Source organism: Cyprinus carpio, chromosome A9 (genome assembly GCF_018340385.1).
Source record: "Cyprinus carpio isolate SPL01 chromosome A9, ASM1834038v1, whole genome shotgun sequence".
NCBI classification, from domain to species: domain Eukaryota; kingdom Metazoa; phylum Chordata; class Actinopteri; order Cypriniformes; family Cyprinidae; genus Cyprinus; species Cyprinus carpio.
In genome coordinates, this window is record NC_056580.1 from 31,704,215 (window position 1) to 31,726,889 (window position 22,675).

Sequence of the window (22,675 nt, forward strand, 5' to 3'; positions counted from 1 at the left end):
CTGTGCAAGACAGTCTATTTTTGGAAATATCACTTCATAATATTTCCTTTCTGAAATCGTATTCTGTCTTGTTGTTGTGTGTGTACCTGGGGAAGGGGATGGAGGACCGCTCTGAGGTAGGGTGGGACCAAACTCAAACCTCTGTGTTGAGCTGGAATTGCTTTCTGTCTCTATGCCGTCCACAAACCTGCAGAGACATCAGACAAATGCACTGTTCATGTACAGCTGATCAAGAGCTGGTAAGAGATTCAATCAGTGTGGTTAAAAATAACTGAAATAATAATATTAAAATAACTTTAGTAACTTTTAAAAGGTTTCTATTTTAATATATTTTAAACTATAATTTATTCCTATGATGATTTCTGAAGTATCTTGTGACACTGAAAACTGAAGAAATGGCTGCTGAACATTCATCTTTGCCATCACAGGAATAAATTCCATCTTAAAATATATTAAAATAGAAAACAGTTTTTTTTATATTGTAATAATGCTTTATAATATTACTGTTTTTCTGTTTGTTTTTTTCATCAAATAAATGCAGCTTTGATGAGCATAAGTGACATCTTGCAAAAACATAAAATATTAATTATTCCAAACTTTTGACTGCTAATATAAAACTGCCTACATCGAAAATTGATTCCTTAACATCTTGCTAATTAAATTCCTGCTTTAGATTTGCCTTGATTTCTTAGTGTAAAATTGAAGAGCCAATCACTAGAGCAGGCAGCGATTCAAATCCAAACCTGGTGTCATGGAAGCTGGATACTTAAATTATGAATCAGTAAAGTTCTTATGAGAGCCCTCAGAGGGCTGCAGCTCATTGAGGATGTGATGTGTACCTGGGGCTGAGTTCTGGAGGGGCGCTGCTGAAACTGACCACAGGGATCTGGAGGGTGGCGGGTCGCGTGTGGTCTGACGGAGGGCGGAAGGGGCGAGGGGGGAGGAGAGGCGATCGCAGGGGGGAGCTGAGGCCCCGGGTGAGGCGAAGAGGAGAACGTGGGGCCCTTGACACTGAGTGCTGCTCTTCATCATTCTCCTCGTCCTCACGGATAGCAGGAAGTTTCTTCACCAGACCACCGTTGCTTTCCCAGTCCAGCTGAGAGAGAAAGAGCAGATGTAGTTATGTTTGTGTCAGTATGAAACGCAGTAGATACACATGCCTTCGATCAGCAGAAGTGGTATAATCAGAGCTTGTGTCGTAATATTTTACAACAGTACTTGCAAAGTAACACTGTACTTATCAACCATTCTATCTTTTTTTATTCTTCCTTCACCCTGTACATCTTAATTTTCTGATTGTGTTTCTGATTCTGCTAATTTTTTATATAATATAATTTGAACCTTTTAATTTCAGGTGTATTCTGTTTTTGAGATGTACATCTTGGACATTTATTTCCTATTACACATGTCTCTGGAAAGCTTCATTTTGATGTGATCTAATATTTTTCTATGGACTCTTTCATGGCACTTATTAAAAACATTTTAACATAGATATTTAATGTCTATGTACTGATTTATTTGATAAGTACAGTACAGGTAGCTGTGTAATAATAACTGGGATAATGTACAGACAGTCTGTCTAATTCTGCAAAATAAACTCCAAAAAGCCTTCATGGACAATGTCTTCTGCGTTTTAATAAAGATTAAAGTAATTAATAAAATAAAATGTTGATATTTATACGTAGTGCTATCAATCGATTAAAAAAAAATCAAATTTTTATGAAATGAATTGTGATTAATCACACAGTAGTATAATATATTATACTGTCATAATTTCAGATGTACTCTGTGAAATGCATTTTCCCTCAAATTTAACATTTTAACATTTAATAGGCTTTGGAAAATTAGATTTGGATTAGTTTAATTGAATGATGGAAATTAGAATGGGGTTAGTGTGATGTTGAAGTGTGGAGTAATGGCCGCTGAAAATTCTAAAGAAATAAATTACATTTAAAGAAAATCCTCCATTCATAGTCTTGAATAAAATGTTCACGTTCAAATTGGCAGCAATCTGACTGCAATATTTGCATACTGAATAGTGACCGGCCTTCTTACCTGCATTTATTTGCAAGTTTAATTGTGATCTTACATCTACTTAGCCATCTATAATCACTGTTTAACTGTCATGAAACTGTGAAATTAAGATATTGAACCTAGGGTTACCTCTAACATGAACTATTCTACTGCTACTGCCTTGCAGCACTAATACTTCCTTCAAAAAATGCAAATCTAGATATGACTCAAATAGGTAGTAAAAGAGTCATGACACAGTGTGGCACGACTAACACAGCCTGTTGATTTTGTCTTGTTCCTCTCTTCCTCTCTACCATGTTTTCTACACCTCCAGCTCAACTCTCTGCATATTTTCCATATACTAGATTAAAAAAAACCTCAATGGTTTTTGCACACAGAAAACACATCTCTCTTTGTAGAAGATGGAATTGATTTCGATTTCTTCAATGTTTTAACTCTCAGCACTGCATGTTCTTAGAATGTCATAAAAAGAATGGCTGCAAGCAGTGTAATCCCTGCGGCACCACAGAAGAGGTTGCAGAGAGGAGAGGCGGCACTGTTTTATTTTTGATTTGTCACAAAAACACTTAAAAGACTGGGTCAATCAAACTCACCGTGCCGTCGCTATAGGGTGGCAACACACACACATCCCTGTATTACTAACAAACTCCATCACATAAACCAGGAAGGAAAGAGAGCATTGACAAGACAGCATAAGTACAATTTGAGCAAAAGCCTGTATAACGAACGTTCTCCCCCATCATCTTCTTCCCCTTCCCTACTTTGTTCTCCGCCCCATTCAATTTTTGACTGAAACAAATCTCTCCAATCTTTACTGCAATCCCCCTCCCATTCTCCACACCCTGGCTCTCTCTTTCTTCACATCTTGTTTTTTTTCCCCCGTTGCTCTCATGATCTACCACCCCCCCCCCGCTCCGTCTGCAGTCCACACTCACACCCCACCTAAAGCACCGAATTTATTTTTAGCCATCTCTCCTTCCAATCTTAGTAACACAGGCTCCAGTGGCACGATGGGAGCGTGTGTGTGTGTGTGTGTGTGTGCAAGATGCTTAAATTGGTGTTTCTTTCTTTTCTACAGAAGTTTTCACTTTCTTTCCCTCCCCTTTCTCCAGAGAGCGAGAGAGAATGAGGTGTTTATTTGGGCATTTCCATCTTTCCCTCGAGTCGCCAAATTCAGTCAATCACAGCTAAGTTATCAAACAAGAAAGAGAGGAAAGCATGCATTACCTTTTTCCTCCAAAGCCCTAGTGCACAAACACACACAGACAAACAGTAATAGGGATGCCCAATAATCACACTTCTATTCTCACCAGCTCTGTAATTATGTGCAAATGTATGTGCAAGTGTGCATTCATTGGTATTCTCTGTGCATTTCTGGGGTTGGACACGTGTGAATTGAGCATTGATGCTGATCCTTTATGTCTCATGGCACAAACAAAACTTGATTTTTAGGAAAATGAAGGAAATGAAGTGCTTGCATATGCAAAAGTCACACTGCCAAGCATGTCAAGCTATTGTGCTGCTGGTTGCCGGGGCATTTCTATGCAGTTGCTAAGGTGTTTTTGAGAGCACATTGCTATACAGCTGAGTAGGTGGTCTAGGTCAAACAAATGCCTTCATAATGCTATGATAAAATTGTATATCCGATGAAAAACCTCTCGCTTTTTAGGTAGGGTTAAACTGCAACAGTATCTCGTATATATTGACATATTTATGTCCCCCTGCCACTCCATCAAGCCATTCCATTCGGTTCCTTCCTTCCTTCCTCTCTTTCCCCTTTATCTCTCCCTCTTTCTCTCCTCAAAGCACAGCGATATCTTTCTTCCAGCTGGAGTGAAAGCTGCATGTGACAACCTTGCAGAAGACAGCACTGCCGGCATAAAAAAGTGAAAAGGAACAGAGAAAAGAGGCACCTCCTATCCCCCCCCGCGCCTCTCGCTGCTTCATTGCTATTTTAGTTTCTATCTTACAGGATCCAATCTTAGCTCGAGGCGCGGGGGACTGCCAACCCCAAAGCACGGAGTCCCCCGCCCTTTGCCTCTGTGCTATTCTTACGTATCGACACACCACTCCAAACTGCCAGCCTGCTGCTATTCCCCCCTGGTCTTTCCCAGTTTACACTCAAGGCTGGGAGAATGTATGATGTGTAAGAGAGGGGTCTCAAGCACAGGCATATATGTGCATCCTGAAGAAGGAGCGGGAATGGCTTTATCGAAGTCAGGGAAATGACACGGGACTTAAAGAATGGGACAAGAAGGAAGGAAATCTGCCAAAGACAGCAGGGATGGGGAAGCCATTTTGGTCTTCTGCTGGTTGTGGGTGTTGGCGAATGCACCACAAAGCGTTACACCACACATACATACCAGTTCTGTAGAGCGCTAGCTCATAATTCACTGAGTACCTCAGAACTCTAACATGACACAAGGCGACTCATGACCAATGGGTGTGCAGTAGAGGGTTACAGATTTACATTTCTTGCTTTTTTTTTAAATTTGGCAAATGCTTTTTTCTAAAGTGACTGTTCACACCAGCCCAGATGTTCAGCATGAAAAAAGGCAATACAATACAACGAAGCATTGCCCCAGTTATTACCGTACCCAAAGCAAGTGTCTGCACAACTTTCCTGGTTTCATAACTTTGCTTGTCATGGGGAAGAAAGTAGCCTCAAACAGTATTTACATGGTTCCAAGTCTAGTTTTCTTATCTTTTTTGTAATTAAACAACAACAGTACAGAGAGAAGAGAGCCAGTTCTGGATTCCTCCTCTGCTATTCACTGTTGTTTAGCAAAATACCTGTTTGTGAAAATATGTTTTATGTTACAGCAGCGCTTTTGGGCAAGTGTTGACCAAAAAATGTATCATATTAGTTGGTTTTCCTCGCTTGTGCTGGCAAAGCAGCCAAAAGAAACAAAGATCAGGCTGTATGACGTTTCATATTAAGGATATGCGTTACTTAAAAAGCAGCACAGTTATTTAATTCTATGAGCGGATCCATTACTGAACATAAACATGTACCAGTCTGACCAATAAGAGGACAGTTTTTTACTCAAACAAGTGACTTGGCACAAACAGTAGATTTTGGCCAACACCACCTTTACAGGAAATACTTATGAAAATCATAACAATAGGTGGTTACCATTTTGACTTGCCACTAACATGGGGGAAAAAAATCTACCGTAATGTTTTTCTTTTATATTTTGTAGGATTGGAGTAAATGAATTACAAGAATTTTCAGTTTTGGGTGAACTGTACCACTGTATGTAACCGTAAACCATTTTTTATTTTCCATATCTATCTAAATACTTCTATAAGAGCTTTAAAAGAATTGATACACGCACGAGAATATGAACCATATGCTCATGAAGGCACTATTATCGTGTTTGTCTATTGAATGATGTACTATTTATATGTACTCATATCAGCTCTATGCACAACCGTACAATATTGATAATAGGGATCCTTAGGCGATGTAGTGACGCCTGACAAATGTACAATTGAGGGCAATTGCCTCAGTCCATCATCTGCAACTGATTCGGGCTAAAAAAAGCACATGTACACACGCTTGACATTTACAGTCATGGATGCAGAATCAGAGGTACATCACTGGGGATTGTCACCCTTTGCCCTGAATACCAATCATGTGTGCTTGCAAAGCACTCACTCCACGTCAGCTCCACTGCCCGCTCTCAGGTTATAGGTGAGATCGTGCTGAATTTCGTCTGACAAACTTCTGGGCATATTTAGGATAGAGGCGCGCACTTCCACGCAGTCCCCCTTTAGGCTGATGTAATTGCAGGTCCACAATATGTCAAGGCCGCTTTCACGTGTTGCGGTTGTACTTCTTGATACACCTGCTCTTTTGTCAGTGAGTCCGCATCCAATCAGGTCTCACCTTTGCCTGTGGTGAGGAAAATCATATAGAAGTTCATTTGTGGCTTAAAACAGGCTTTGTATGCAATATTTCTAAGTACACGTTTTGTTTTATGTAATCGTGTTCAGACAAGTAAATAAAGACGGAGTGTCAGTCAAACTTAGATTCTTCTAAGCAAAAACTTTCTGTTCTAGGTTTGAAAATGAGACACAGGAGGGGCACACCAGACAGCATAGAGGCTTGAAAAAGATGTTCTGGTTTGTGGTGCCCAAAGGCCTATGAAGCAGTGAGCAAATACTGAAGTGTGCTAAAGTTGTCACGAGCCAGTGCATTCTTGGAAGGCCACACCGGTTGGCACACATTGGATAGCAATTGAGTACAGCAGTGCTGGAGAGATATGGGTGGTAGGGTGCATCTTTCATCAAGTAAGCAGGTCTGGTTAGTTATGCAAGGTGTGTATGTTTGCACTGTAATGTTTACAAGAGCTCTATGCATCTTGTCTCTAAGAAAACATGGCAGAACACATTGGCTGCAGTTTGTTTTACATTTTTTTCTTCGAATGGCCAAAGCGTTTTCCTTTCTTATTCTATCTTTCTGTTCCTCTTTTACCCCTTGTTCTCTTTTGCTTCTCTATATGAGAAAAACATGATTGTCCATTGACAAAGTATCCATGTAGATTAGCCAAACTGAATTTGCCAAACTACACATCAATCAAAAAAAATCAGAACAAAAAAAAAAAGGTAAATGTGGTAGCAATCTTACTTGTGACTTTTTATGCATGCAAGGCCTTTAATGATGTTACTGATGTTTTCCTGTTCTTATTATATTTTAATTCTTTAAAAGTAGTGCCCTCATAATCTTTCATTAAAAACATAGCCATGTCCACACTGTCTCAACATCTTTTTTCTTATAACATGCACTCCCGGTTCGAGAACTGGGTAATAAATGTTGTCCAATAAGTTTCAACCCTTTTCCTCGAGCAACTACTCAAAGTAAACATTAATCTATTCAGTTTGCATCACCTACTTTCTAATAATCCAAATCAATTCCCAAAACACAAAATCAAGTTCCACCCACATTTTTTTTCTGTTGAAAAGCCATTACATTTGGATGTAGGTCACAACAGCCAAAGAAAATTTTGGTGCAAGTTTCATTTTTATAGTGATTTTAAAGGGGTCGTATGAAATGTGATTTGCAATTTGGCCATTCTTTTGGAATGTTACAAGCTCTTGGTGCCATAAAGAAGATCTGTAAAGTTGCAAAGACTAAAGTCTCAAATCCAAAAAAAAGACAACATATTATAGACTTGTAGGCGTATGATGCGGCCTTGAACAGACCCAAATTAAAATTCGATCGGGAGCCTGGTTGAAACATGAGCGATTCCACAGAAATTGGCAGGATGCTGTAAATCAACTCCTAGCACCACCGTCCTGAAAGCTACGATAAACCAACCAGCTCTTTCACCGAACAGCTTTCAACATTAACACCATTACAACAATTATTGACAATTTCAATTCGAAGAAAGATATTGTCTAATTTGGGGCAAGTAATTGAAGAGATGGACAGGTCTGACCCTCACATGTAAAGCCATGAGAGTAAACAAGATCGGTGGATGACTTCCCCCCCCACCTCGCAGAACCAGAGCTGAAATTCCTAAGGAGGACCTGTTAACAGGGACATATACTTACTCCCCAGAATGGCACAGAGAATGCCTTCCAATGCATTATATGGACCAAAATGAACTCAAAAAAGACCTTCTAAATGGATATCAGTCCCATTGCTTAACTCCATATTCATTTAGGTGTAACCCACACATTTGACTTTAATGTTTCTAATCACTTATTGTGTATGTCTTTTTAATAACTATTGAATAGTTTAAGTATTCATATTCATGTTTAGTATGTGTGTGTTCGAATCTTCTTCTTGCTTGAAACGTTTCTGACCATCAGTTATTTGTTATATTTTTTGTATTTTTGTTATTGTAGTATTGTCCAAATTATACCCTGTTGGTGTGGTAGAATTTTGTTGATTTTTATTGTCCTGACATAATCGATTATGAATGGGTGGGACAAACAATGCAACACCCCAAGAAAAGACAATATCAATTGGTCAAGACAACATTTGAGGTGTGGCCAAAAGGCCAGTTTAAATACTCAGGACACCATCCAATTTTGCTTTTAGCTTTGCTTGTAGTTTAAGCTTTTAGTCATGCTTTTAGCTTGCGCTATCAGTCATGCCGGCTTTTAGCCTTTGCTTTTTAGCTTTTGCTTTTAGTCATGCTTTGTCATCACTTTTAGCGGTCTCGAGCGCCTTCCAGCGTGCTTCGGGCTTGCACGCCTGCTGCTACTTAGCCACGATGAGAAGAAACACCACCTAGTCTCGTCAAACTTTACTTCTGTTCTTTTACTTTAGTTTCTTTTCTTTTCCGTTTTGAGAGTTTCGTGTTCTGGGTTAAGTTTTGTAACGCCGTGTCTCCGAGTCTGACCTTGCATGCCGTCTGAAACTTCAACCAGCCCACAACTCCGCATCTTCAGCCTACGCCCCAACCACGGGCTTCCAAAGACGTCACTTCAACGACTACTGAACTTCCAGCCAATCAGCAACCTCGGGAAACCCCCCTTTCAGCAACAACAAAGGGAACCCCGTTAAACAGGCATCACAAGTATACGTACCTCCAGACTCTGATCTGTACTGGTGTTATCTAATATAATTTTAACTAATTGATGAACTCAATGCGAGGGTTAATTAAGTGATTGATGGTTGTTCATGTCTATGCAATTTCAAGTATTGCTGTAAACTTGGGGATTTCACATTTCATTCTCTTAAACTCATTCTTCCCTAACTTTCTATCCTCCTGCAACTTGTGTGAATGTGTGAGTGCGTGTGCTTATATGTTTAGATTAGTTTATATGTCTTAGATTTATCTAATAAGGCTCATTCATATTGAAAAGAGAGTATCTTGTGTTTTTGTGCTCACAAGTTCATGTCTTAAACTGCCCGATCTTGTTACTGTGCTAATTAATAGTGTTTTTCACTATACTTGGATATTAATATCCAGCGCAGAGCTTTGATGTTTGTTTAAACGGCTCGGTTCAGTGAAATTCCTTTAAAATTTAGCCCTTTGAGCTAAATTGACCTGTTTTCCCTTACAGTATGTATATATACCATGTATATAATATATATATATACCATATATATCTATATATAATATATATATATATATATATATTGGCAGAACACACCTTTAAGAATAATTGAAAAATCTAAACACATTGTGGTTACCATTGACTTCCACTACATGGAGGGGAAAAAATCTACCAATCTTTTCTTTTATATTTTGTAGGTTGGAGTAAATGATTACAGAATTTTCAGTTTTGGGTGAACTGTCTACTGTACACTGTATGTAACGTTTTTATTTTTATATCTACTAAATAATTCTATAAGAGAAATAAAAAAAAATATTCTTTATAAAATAAAAAATGCATCGTTTAAACACGCCCCATATCTACGTCACTGTGTGGGAAGATTTGCATAACACCGCCCAAATGTTCACACAAAGAAAGAAGGCGTAACTTTTATTCTCGCTGTAGTATTGTTGTTGCCGCCGCCGCCATCGTATAGATGCTGTGTGTTTCATTGTGACCTTCCAAAAGAGGACCATATCCGCTTTGTCATGCCTAGAGCTGATCCGTGCTGGTCGCTGAGGAAATACATCAACTTCGCGCTGTGAATCGCTGGGTTGCCTTTCACCATGGACAAAGTGGAGTCCCGCCCAGGGTCGTCAATATGGTTGCAGCAAGCCAGAGCCGGCCGCGCTGTTCTCAAGCCCGCCGGCCATTCCTCACTCAAACCCGTCATGTGTAAACACTGTTTGCTGCGTTTGTGAAAGCGAAACTACTTTGTTTTGCCTTTCAAAAGAGGATACGACTAGAAATCAGGTGGTTAAGTTGTATTTACAACACTGTTCCAGAACAGTTCAACCCAAATATTATATATGTGTGCAACACATTTTATGGAGGACTGTTTTCTGAACCTGCAGAGTAGCCTACGATGGGTCTGTGTTCAAAGGTTGTTTCTATAAAGTTGGGCAGTTCCAACTTTGAAAGGACAGTCTGGCACTTTTGGCTCACAGCCTGTAAGTACATTTTTTATGTTTAAAGAATTTGCTACTGATGATTCAAATGCGAGTGTAAGCAGTGTAGAGTAGCGCTTGTTTGTCATTTCTCCGATCACAGATGCAGACATGGTTTTATGTTTGACGCAGCGCGATACGCAACACAACGCGTGAAAACAGCATAAGTCATTATAATCAGTAATTATGTCCGCCACTGGATGCAACAAATGCCTCGTTTGTAATGGGTTTTATTTGCTTTGTCTCATTGTGTCTCATTTGGTTTCATCACAATATGTTAAGGGGCATAACATTTCCATCACACGCTTGAGGTATTCAACCAATCACAATGCACTGGATAGCTGGCCAATCAGCATACACCTCGCTTTTCAGAAATATGAGCTTTGTAAAAATCGACGTGTTTCAGAAAGGCGGGGCATAGAGGAGCAACAATAATGTACATTATGTGGAAAATAATGTGTTTTTTGAACCTTAAACCGCATAAACACATTGCATTACACAAATACACAACATAATGTTCTTTTTAGCCACGTTATATGACCCCTTTAAGTGTCATGTGCTTTTTTTGCCCTCGGCATGAAAGTATCACAGAAGCATGATTTTTATGATGGTTTCTATATAGCAAAAAGCATGAAGTGTAAATGGGATTGTAGCAAGAAAAATTGTTGGTTAATTTCAATTACTTCAATAACAGAATTCACAGGATTCTTTGGAAACAATACAGTAAATATACATGAATGACAAGAGTCGTTCAAGACCATTTGTTTGCATTCAGTCCATAGAGTTCAATCAATCAGCAAACACTGACATGAGCCATGTGACAGGGCTTGAAGAGGAATCTTTCTCTCTCTTTCTCTCTTGTCCTCTCTCAGAATCAGTCTCTCATTCTCCTTACAGCCCCAAAAGACTGTAGCTTTACAGTGCAATAACACATGTAATCTCATTGCGTGGTGACATGAGTCTAGGTGGAGGAAGCTATTTCATATCACAGCTTTAATTAAGACAATCACTCCCGTACAAACGCAGCTTAGAGACATCTGTGTGTCTGCGTGTATTTATTGGTCTGGTTCTGAGAATAAGTGTTCATTGCTGTCAATCTTGATTAATCGTTCACTTTCATTTCAAGCTTTCATTTTTTATCAGTTGTTGCCAATTTGCACGGTGTCTTTCTCTCCTGCTCTCTCTCTCTCTCTCCCTCTCTGTTTCCTGGCTGTCTATCTGTTTGTCTCTCATTCTCTCTCTCTTCAGTTTTTCTCGGAGAGCCTCCTGTGGATACTCGGGGTCAAGCTGTCAGATCGATAACTCCACAGGAAAGTGCCATACTTTGCATGTGTGCAGGTGATGTGTTTTTCAACATCAAACGCAGATCCTCCAAACACTGAACCAACCATGTATATATATATATATATATAAATATATATATATATATTATATATATATATATATATATAGATATTATATATATACTATATATATTAATTATATATATATATTATATATATGTATTATTTCAGTGGTGTACAGGGGTCAGCATGGGCACCCTGACTGATCTGCTGCTATGCACCGCCCCATACGCAACAAACTATGATGAACTGTGTATTTTGACACCTTTCCATCAGAACCAGTATTAACTTCTTGAGGCAGTTTGAGCTAGAGTAGCTTGTCTGTTGAATGCCTAATATATCCCACCCGCTAATAGGTGCTGTGATGAAGAGATAATCAGAGTTATGCACTTCACCTGCCAGTGGTCATAATGTTATGCCTGATCAGTATATAATTATATAAAACGCTCTCTAGGTAGGCAGCTCACTAGGTTTTGGAAAAGAGCTATAATATGCAGAGTGAAAGAATTTGTCTGTCTTGTTTATTTTCTCTGTACTGCATGTTCTTTTCCCCATTCCTTGATTCACTCCCTCCCACATTATTTTTCATGTGTGTGGAGATCTATGGTTCTCACCTTCATGTGTCAGCCGTAGTATTAATAGTCAAAGCACTTTAATAATGCAATAACCATCAATTATTAAGTGTGTGAGAGAGAAAAGTGGATGTGGCCTAGCAGCACACCAATATTTGATTTGATCAGAGCAATAGAGTCCGGGCATTTGGAGATAAAGAGACCCACAGACCACACACACAGGAACCTTTAGCACAGCGAGAGCTTTAGCTCATCGTTTACTGTGACCTTTTGAGAGCCTTTATTTCCAGATTAACTTAGGCACTGTACAAGATGAGGTTCAGATACAAAAAGTTTATTTATGATGAAAAACTGTTAGTATATGAATTAATTTTTTTTTGTCATTTGGCATGAAGAAACTTTTAAAGTGCCATGTAAATGAATGTCATATTAAACGTTATCTTATATTGTATAATTTGGTACAAATCATAGCATGCATTATCCATATTCCACCCAAACGTTTTATAAAGGTCTGGCTCCTCATGCTTTCATATGAGGGGTCTAAGAAACCGAATGTGTGGATGTGTGTTGAGCAGCTCCACGTTCAGATTAAAGGAGAAAAACAGGTGAAGGTTTCATAGTCCATCTATATATATTTATATCATGCTCTCGATGGCGCCGCACACAGCTGCTTCAGTGCTTGGCTCTCAAGTGTTTGTACTGTTTTTTGTTTGTTTTTACTGTTTTTTTTTGTTTATCAAACATGATCAGTTTCACCAGGGATGAACTGCTGAACATTCAGCAGAACACACCACAAAATCTTTTACCGGATTTCAATTATTCGGACCGGACGTTTTACTGAACGTTGTTGTCGGGGGCGCAGCGGCACTGATCAAATGCTTCAGGACGCGCAGACGGGGGAAGCGAGCCGGTGCGCTCATCAGACTCAGGAAGCTCGGATTTCGAATGTCGTTGCCTATAGTCCATCTGGCAAATCTCCGCTATCTACCCAACAAAACGGACAAACTCCTTCTGCTCTCCCGGACAAATAAAGATTTCTCACACTCTGCTGCTCTGTGTTTCACGGAAACCTGGCTGAATGACATCATTCCGACAGCGCGCTCCATCTGCCCGGCTTTCAGTTGTTTAGAGCAGATCACGACGCAGAATCAACAGGGAAATCGCACGGCAGCAGGACATGCTTTTACATCAATGAACGGTGGTGTACAGATGTAACTGTGTTAAAGAAGATGTGCTGTTTAGACCTAGAAGTGCTCTTTGTTAACTGCAAGCCGCTCTATTCGCAGCGGGAGTTTCACTCGTTCATTCTTGTGAGTGTTTACATCCCTCCGCATCCGCACGTGAGCCTGGCTTTACAGAAACTCGCTGATCAGCTCACAGAGACAGAACAACAACACCCGGGACTCTGTTTTAATCATTCTTGGGGACTTTAATAAAGCCAATCTCTCCCATGAACTCCAAATACAGACAGCATGTTACATGTCCCACCAGAGACAGTAACATACTAGATCACTGTTACACACCACAATAAAGGATGCATATCACTCTGTTCCACAAGTAGCTTTGGGGCGCTCTGGTCACTGTTTGGTTCATCTTATACCAACCTACAGGCAAAAACTTAAATCTGCTAAACCTGTAGTAAAGACTGTAAAGAGATGGACCCCGAAACAGAGTGGGCTTTAAAAGCCTGCTTCGACCTCACTGATTGGAGTGTTTTTTTAGCTGCTACCACCGATCTGGACAAACTCACAGAGACTGTAACATCCTATATTAGTTTTCTGTGAGGAATATGTATTCCTACCAGGACTTATTTAACATTCAACAATGATAAGCCATGGTTTACAGCAAAACTCAGACATCTTCGTCAGGCCAAAGAGGATGCCTGCAGAAATGGGGACAGCGTCTTGTATAATCAGGCCAGGAACACACTGAACAAAGAGATTAGAGTGGCTAAAAGGACCTACTCTAAAAAGTTGGAAGATCAGTTCACTTCCAATGACTCAACTTCAGTGTGTAAAGGACTGAGAACCATCACAAACTACAAGACACCATCCCCCTGCACTGAGGTGAATCAACAATTTGCTAACGACCTGAATGAGTTTTACTGTAGATTTGAAACTCCCCACACCCATTCTGACCATCTCTCTACACAGCCGTTAACAACACCTCCTGCAATCCCCCTCTCCTCCCCTCCTGCACTACGAATCAGTGAGGATGATGTGTGCCAGGTCTTAAGGAAGAACACAAAAGAAAGAAAAGCACCCAGGCCCAGATGGCGTTACACCAGCCTGTCTGGAAACCAGTGTTGACAAGCTGGTCCCCATCTTTTCACAGATCTTCAACAGATCTCTGGAGTTGTGTAAAGTGCCCTCCTGCTTCAAACGCTCCATCATCATCCCCGTTCCAAAGAAACCCAAGATAACAGAACTTAATGACTACAGACCTGTGGCTCTAACATCTGTCGTCATGAAGTTATTTGAAAAACTGGTTCTGGCTTATCTGAAGGACATCACTGGACCCTTACTGGACCCCCTGCAGTTTGCTTACTGAGCAAACAGGTCCATGGATGATGCAATCAACATGTGATTGCACTTCATCCTGCAACATATGGACAAAACAGGGACTTATGTGATGATCCTGTTTGTGGACTTTAGTTCGGCATTCATAACGTTTGTCGTCATGGAGTTGTTTGAAAAACTGGTTCTGGTTTATGTTCCTAGCTCTATCTGTCAGTGGATCACCAGCTTTCTGACAGACAGGCAACAGCTAGTGAGACTGGGGAAATTCATGTCAAACAGCTGCTCCACCAACACTGGTGCCCCTCAGGGATGTGTTCTCTCCCCACTGCTCTTCTCCCTATACACCAGCGAATGCACCTCAAAAGACCCCTCTGTCAAGCTCCTGAAGTTCGCAGATGACACTACAATCATCTGCCTCATCCAGGATGGCGACGAGTCTGCTTACAGACAAGAGGTTGAGCAGCTGGCTGTCTGATGCAGTCTTAACAAACTGCAGAAACAGTTCTACTCAGCCGTCATTAAGTCTGTCCTGTGTACTTCAGTAACTGTCTTGTTTGGTTCAGCTACAAAATCAGACATCAGAAGACTACAGAGAATGGTTCGGACGGCTGAAAGGATTATTGATGCTCCCCTGCCCACCCTTCAAGAACTGTATACATCCAGAGTGAGGAAAAGGGCACTCTGGATCCCTTACATCCAAGTTATCCCCTTTTTGAACTTTTGCCATCTGGCCGGCGTTTCAGAGCCGCAAATACCAGGACAGCCAGGCACAAGAACAGTTTCTTCCCCCAGGCAATCTACCTCATGAACAGTTAAATGTTCCCCACTTATGCAATAAAAACGTGCAATATCCTTATATTTATTTGTTACCCCTCCATCCTAGTACAACCCTGCATCTCACTCTATACTATTCCATTATCATCTATAGAATCAAACTGTTCATACAATTAATTAATTAATTAATTAATTAATTTATTTTATTTTTGTCTTCTGTGTGTGTTGTTGTTGTCTCTGTGTACTGGAAGCTTATGTCACAAAAACAAATTCCTTGTATGCGCAAGCACACTTGGCAATAAAGCTCTTTCTGATTCTGATTCTGATATTTTAATATATATATATATATATATATATATATATATATATATATATATATATATATATATATATATATATATATATATATATATATATATATATATATAATGGCAAAGAGGGTCCTGGGTGACTAAACTAAAAGAACACAAAGAGGCAGAGAGAGACCACAGAGAGGATGTATTCATTGAAATCCAGTACTAATACCCTCAAAGGCACAGGATGATGTCTGTGACAGCACTGCATTGATACATCTCAAATAGGACAGCATTTGTTTATTACACTGGCTCATGCTCTGGTGCAACACGTTAGATAAGGATTATGAAAAAATCCTTGGATTATGAAGAAATGAAGGATGTGTTCTCTGTGTTCCTATGTGTGTGTGTGTGTAACATAACCCCAAAGATTAAGACTCATAATGCAGCAACTAACACTTTGTACAGTCCCTGAATCTAAAATACATATTCATTTGACATTTCCATCTTCTGCAAAAAAACTCATCCCATTCTTATCCCAGAATATATTTTTTGTTTCATCAGGTTTAGAATGAGGGTGAGTATACGATGACCAAATTCATTTTGAAGTTAACTATTATTGTTAAACACTGCAAAGCACACAAAACAAAACAGCGTATGTAATATGTAGGTTTTTTAGCAATCATTCACATTTTAGTTAAAAGATGCTATCTTATCCAGGCAACTTTATCAAGATCAAGATTCCTTCTACTAACAGCTGAAGGAGGTGTCACATGCTGTTATCTTGCTTCTAAAAGCTTCACAGCAAGGTTTTTGGGAGGTCTTTTTTATGTGTACATCCAGCCCAATCTCGTGGCAATTCGTACATATTTTACGAGGTGACTAACTCGTATGAATTCATACGACCACACTCATATAAATTCATAAATTTTTGCCAAATCATACATATTTTACGAGTTGCACAATTTATATGAATTTGTATGAATGACTTAAACCAAACCCCGCCCCTAAACCTAACAAATCGTATAAAATCGTACGAGTGAAGTCGTACAAATTCGTACTAATTAGCTACTCGTAACCTCGTGTACGAATTGGTCATGAGATAGCATTGGTACATCTCATAGGAATGCTCTAAGATGAAGGCTTTCTTTTAATTTTGAAAAAAATATTATTTTTTATGCATGTGCTATGAACAGTCCTATGTAAATTAATCAATTAGGGATAGCAGTAAAGGTAATTTATCACTAATGTATGTATCTGTTGTGGCTACTTTCAGAGCCATATTTTTATCCTTGATTTCTATTTCAATTAATGTCATTTCACAATTTTAGCAAGAATGTGTTACCGTTTCAATGTTTCATAATCTTGCTATATTTAGTTAATATTTAAAATATTTTATTCTCAAATCAGTGTCAAACATATGACAGGTAAACTTGGGCCCAACATGTAAGCTTATGTTTTTTCCTAGGCAGTAATAGCTTATATGTACAATATCTCTTTATATGCATATATACAACAAATGCCTTTCAAAAATAAAGAAATATTCACTTGAGTGAAAAATTGTGACAAGTAGCTCAAGAGTCATTGAAGAGATTTCAAGATTTCTGCCCCATTAACATTGAGTATTTATCCAGCAGATATCAATAGGGTATACAGTACTGTACAATATCATGTGATTCACAGAAGAAAAGGGACATTTACATGGATTCTATTGTTATGTCATCAAAAGTAACTTACAGTGCAGTTACTGCAGCAACCAGTTGGCTAAGTGTCTAGCTGAAGGACACAATAGGTCATAAAATCATGAATCCTCATGAATACTACTGGGTTTCACATCTGGGCTGCTTGCCGAGCTCATTAAGCTCTACAATACCATAAAAAGCACTGACCTTTTCTAGTGCAGGTGGATGGAGAGATATTCAAAATATATTCAAGTTATTCATTTTCAAAATATTTAAACAGAAAGCATTTCATTGCTAAACTCATGCTTGAGTCAAATTGGAGTTGCCTACATTTTCTGAAAATTATTACTATGTGCATCAGATTTCTTTGTGTATATTTATGTCAACATTTTTCTTCATATTTTTCTTCAAGGACTGGAGGGTGGGTTAGGAATGCGAATGTAAGTGTGGGAATGACAGATATGGTGCATGGAATAGCAATCACAGACTCAAGTACATGTGAGCTGGATTGCTAATATATCTTGCATGAAAGCACAAGGTAATTTCAGGTTGCAGGCTTCATATTTATACCAGCTCTGGGCAAAAAAATTTTCTTAGGTTAGTCAACTTGTCCAAAGCAACATAGCCAATGGTAAAAACAAGGAATTTGTAAGTATCAGATGATGTTGTGAAAATCCTAGAATGCTGCCTACTGAGAAAGCATTTTAGGGGATCATTGCAAGATGAAAAGTATGCTTATGCAGCCTTCTAAGATATGTTGTTTTGGGAAAAATTCAAAGGCACGTAGCCTCGGGAGATAAGGCAGAAAGCTCAGTGAAAAAAAAAAAAATAGAGAAAGAGAAACATACTGTACATAGTAAATATTTCATTAATTCGAAAGTAATACATAAAAAAAGTTTAATCAAACTAAAATGGACTATTTCACCCAATTTTGGTGAATTACTATACTAAACTATACTAGTATTGTGTTGAGCCTCCTGTCTGCTTTGAGTGTTTTGTGTGTTAATAAATTAGCCTACTTTTGGGCCTGTACAGTTCATAGTTGATTGGTTGGTTGGTTGATTGATTTTTTGATTGGATGATAACCCTTGATGAACCTTGATGTACAGCATGTAGGTCTATCACTTTCAAAGTTCCATTTCAATTAGAATGCTGCAATAAGATGTGGTCAACATTAGCAAAATGTATGCATAATTTGTGTGGCAAAAAGGTTCATTGTTCAGTGTCAATTGTGTAGCAATCCATGAACACAGAAGTCACTTTTAAAACCAAGCAGCTTTCTATTGGTCAGTGTGACGAATTTGTGTGACCAACTTAAATACAAGTAAAATTTCAACTGAATTGACTGTATTCCGCAGGTGAAAATGGCTGAACATAGTAAATGTGACTTCTCATTTAGAAGGTAGCTGCTTACACAGGCAGCTCACTATGTTTACAGCTTGCCATGTCACGTATTGGCAAACACATTAGAAAAACCATATATCACCTCTTCATCAAACAGCAGCTGAATATCGCAGATAATATATGCATTAATATGCATAACAAAGGAAGACAATTAATGAGAAATTAAAGCCAATGAGCCGAATGTGTGTGTGTATAAAGGGGGGAGGGGGATAGTTACTGTTCAGCAGACTTGAAAATTATATGGGAATCCTCCCTTGAAACAATCAGAACTACAGATAGTGGGAGGATAAGATTCGCTGAGCAAGTGAGTGTGTGTATGTGTGTGTGTTAAGGTGGTTTAAAAGAGTGATTATTTAGCTAATTTATAATGTCTTAATTATGTCAGAAATGATACATTGATTTTAATGGATGGTGTGTGTGCATGTGTGGGCAGTTTTTATTGTATTGGCCTGTCTCAATATCACATAGGAAGCACAACTAATAGTGACAGGTAGGAGGAATTTAAATGGGCTTTGAAATCGCTGTGAAATTGTAATACAGAAGCCATTGAATAAGTCAGCATGACTGACACACAGAAATGTATTTGCACTAGCTGTATAGTGTTACCAATGAGCTTTGAGTCTGTATTTACTGTAATTGTTTCATTTTGTTTTCAGTTTTCCACATTTAGCAGCACATTTTTTACCTGAATAATAAAAAAAGTGTGAGATTTTTGTGCCACTAGTGACACCAAATATAATTGCATGGAATCTGTTGCTCTAAAGTCGGGTGCCTGGCAGTGTTTAAAACATGTTTGAATGCAATATACAATTATTGTTCAACAGTTTAAGTACAAAAGAACATTTGGGGCCTTTATTAAATCAAGCACTTTTTAAATGAAACCAGAACAAATTTCTGCATAAATTTTTCATGTGTGTGTGTGTAAGGTGAATTCAGGTAATTTGGGAAACATTTTGCAATTGAGATCACTGGCAAAAAAAAATGGCACAATTATCCTAAATTATCTCCTGAACCCTACTGTTTGTGTGTAATCTCACCCAGTATAGCCAGCACAGTGTTGTCCTTGAGCACTTCCATGGAGCCTGAGCAGACAAAGTAGATGGCCTGCAGAGCGTCACCCTGGCGAATGAGGAACTCTGCTGGAGCACAGAAGGAGGTTTTGATGATAAGCGACAGAGAGCGCAGACACCCTCGACTGGCCGACTCAAACAGAGGCAGCTGGAGCAGCTCTTTATTCAGGTGCATAGCAATGTCAGCCCGCAATTCATCTGGGAAGTCCTTCAAAAAGCTGGGAGAGGACAAGAGATCTTTTATTTGAAGCACTGACTTTTACTTCTCATTCTTGAAAAGCCATAAAAACTTTCGATTTACAGTTGATCCTCAAGGAATCAACTGCAGCAAAAAAAACAAAAAAAAACAACTGTAGATAAGTCTTCTACTTAGATTTTAACGGGAGATGATATTGATATCAAAGCAAAGAGACAGTTGTGAGTTGGGGCTCTTTGAATACATTGTGAGTGTAAGATGGAATCTCTTGTTTATGAGCAGATCAGAGTTATGGATGAGACAGGAATGGAAAGAGAAAATAAATCAAATGATAAAAGATAAGATTATGGATTATGAAACAGAATGAGAGATAGAAAGAGAGTATGCTGAAGAGCGAATAATAAAGGATAATACGCTTTAATCTTAGACAGATGCATCTAATCACACCATTGATAGCAAGTAGGCCAATAATAAGCAACACAGATTGGAATCAATTGTTGTAAAGAAAAGGAGCTACAATTACATAAAATGTAATGCTATGAGCATAAAATTTCATTACAAGTGTTTTTCAGATGCATAAGTGTTTTTAAATGCAAAATGCATTCTCTGTAAATCTTAAAAACTTTTTCTCCTGGAGGTCATGGAATATCGAATCAATTTTGCCAGAGTAGCCAAGTTAAGCCAAGTTAACATGCTACTTTGTACTTAATAATTATGAATTTACTATCAAAATGGGATCAATAGGATTTTTTTTTTTTTTTTTATTTTATTTTATTTATTTATTTTATTTTTTTTATTGCCAGAGCAGGTCAAACAATTAGTTAGATCTTTACTTACATATCATTTATTTTTGCACAGGAAATTAGGTACTTATTAATGAATGCAAATTCCACAAATACAGTATATTTCAGTGTCATATAAAATCAACATCCTTGAAAATCCAAAAAAGTACACTACTTATGAAATGTACCAAGAATTTTAAACAACGTTAACAAGTGTCAGAGCTACTGATCCTCTCAGCATCAAGAAAACCAAGAAAACCCAACAAGGTTTCAATGAGTAAATCAAGACAGTAGTTCAGTAAGTCCCAGATGACTGCACATACTGCCCGCACTTTCAATACAACAATTTGAGCATGATTTATAAATTGTGAACATGATAAAAGTTTAAAAGTACTACCTCGCTGACATCGATGCCATTGTTGACAGACCATGTGGTCTGAAAGCACTCCAGCATGCGCTGCGCAAGGGCCTTGGGCAGTCGATGCACGCGGATGAAGTCTTTGAGGTCTTTGGTACGAGTATGATAGAGTGAGCGGCGTGAGTACATCCTCTGAATAATGGCCGTCACGTTACCGAAGACCGCAGCATGCATGAGTGCTGGGGAAAGACACAAAGAGCAAACATTTCAGGTGACTTAATGAATTTGAACAATGACATTGTTGTGCTTTATTTGTTTTGTTTTTGCACCAATTCTTTCAAGTTTTCAACATCATGACAGCAGGTTAATAAGGATGTACATTTAAAATGGAATAAATCTGTTTCTTTAAACAAGTTTTCAAAATGTTTAATACAAACATATATACCTCCCTATACACTTTTAAGTTATAAGGAGTTAAGGTTTAGTCAAGGGGATCAGTTTACATCTTGCTCCAGCCTGTTTTCTTTCTATTGCTATACTCTATATCTATAATTCAGTTTACTGTTTCCTCTTCATACATTCAGTTCAGAGCAACGGTTTTCATTCCACCACCATCTCTAAATCATCTATTTGTTTAACATTGTGAACTTTGCCAACATGAGTGTAAGCAATCGAGAAGGGTGGAGAGTACTCATGGAGTGCTAATTGAAGTCTACATAAATTGTTGCGGAAATTGCATGCCGCTCTTCTGTTCAAGAGCTGCGCTCAGCATAAGTGGCTGCACCTGGGTTATATGCCTTGGATGAGATTTTTGATGAACTCCATGAAAATCTTCAAAAGTAGGTGAAAAAGGGCAAAAGAATTATTAAAACCTGTTTCAACCACCTGATTCCTGTAGGGAGGACAAATGAGTTCTCTTGCTGAATTGTCTGTCCAAGACAGGAGGGAGATTATATGGAGACCTTTTCTTAATTCTCGGGTTTCAGTGTGGTCTCAAACTGTGCAGCCAATATGAACTCAAACATTTCTCATCAAATCATTTATGGTCACCACATGAATTTTATACCTCCTTTCATGATTGGAGGCACTTATTGAAGAGGCACTTCAGAAAAGGCATATTCCACAAATACTGTACACTGTACTGTACACTGTATATTTTAGATTCAACTTTACTTAAAAATCTAAAGTTATATTTAATACACTTTGTATATTTATTTTTTTGCTTCTACATAAAAATTATCAAAACTTTGGCAATAGAAACAGCAATTCCCATAGAAAATTAATTGAAAAAAACTTGTACAACAGTTTGACCTCCTGAGGTTCAAGATGATTAACAATTTCTACATATTAAGCAACTCTTTCACTGACCATTAGTATTATGTTCTTATTTATTGCATTATGTTTTGAAGCATATACAGTGTTACTCTATGTGAACTTGGAAATTGAACTGAATCAAATCAAATCAAACTTTTATATATGCTAATTAATTTTAAGAGAAGCATTTGTTAAAGTGATGGCTCACCTAAAAATGATAATTTTGTTATTCATGTTGTGTACACCATGACAGAATTTTCCGTTTTGGTTTAACCATTCCTTTAAATGAAGCATATCCAAGAAGTTAATTAAGTCTAAGCTAAGGAAGCAA

The 22,675-nt window shown here is 38.4% G+C and overlaps 1 pseudogene; it reads right to left on the reverse strand.

The window, feature by feature from the left end:
• The window catches only part of LOC122146188, a 100,424-nt pseudogene that overhangs the window by 4,757 nt on the left and 72,992 nt on the right, over positions 1-22,675 (reverse strand).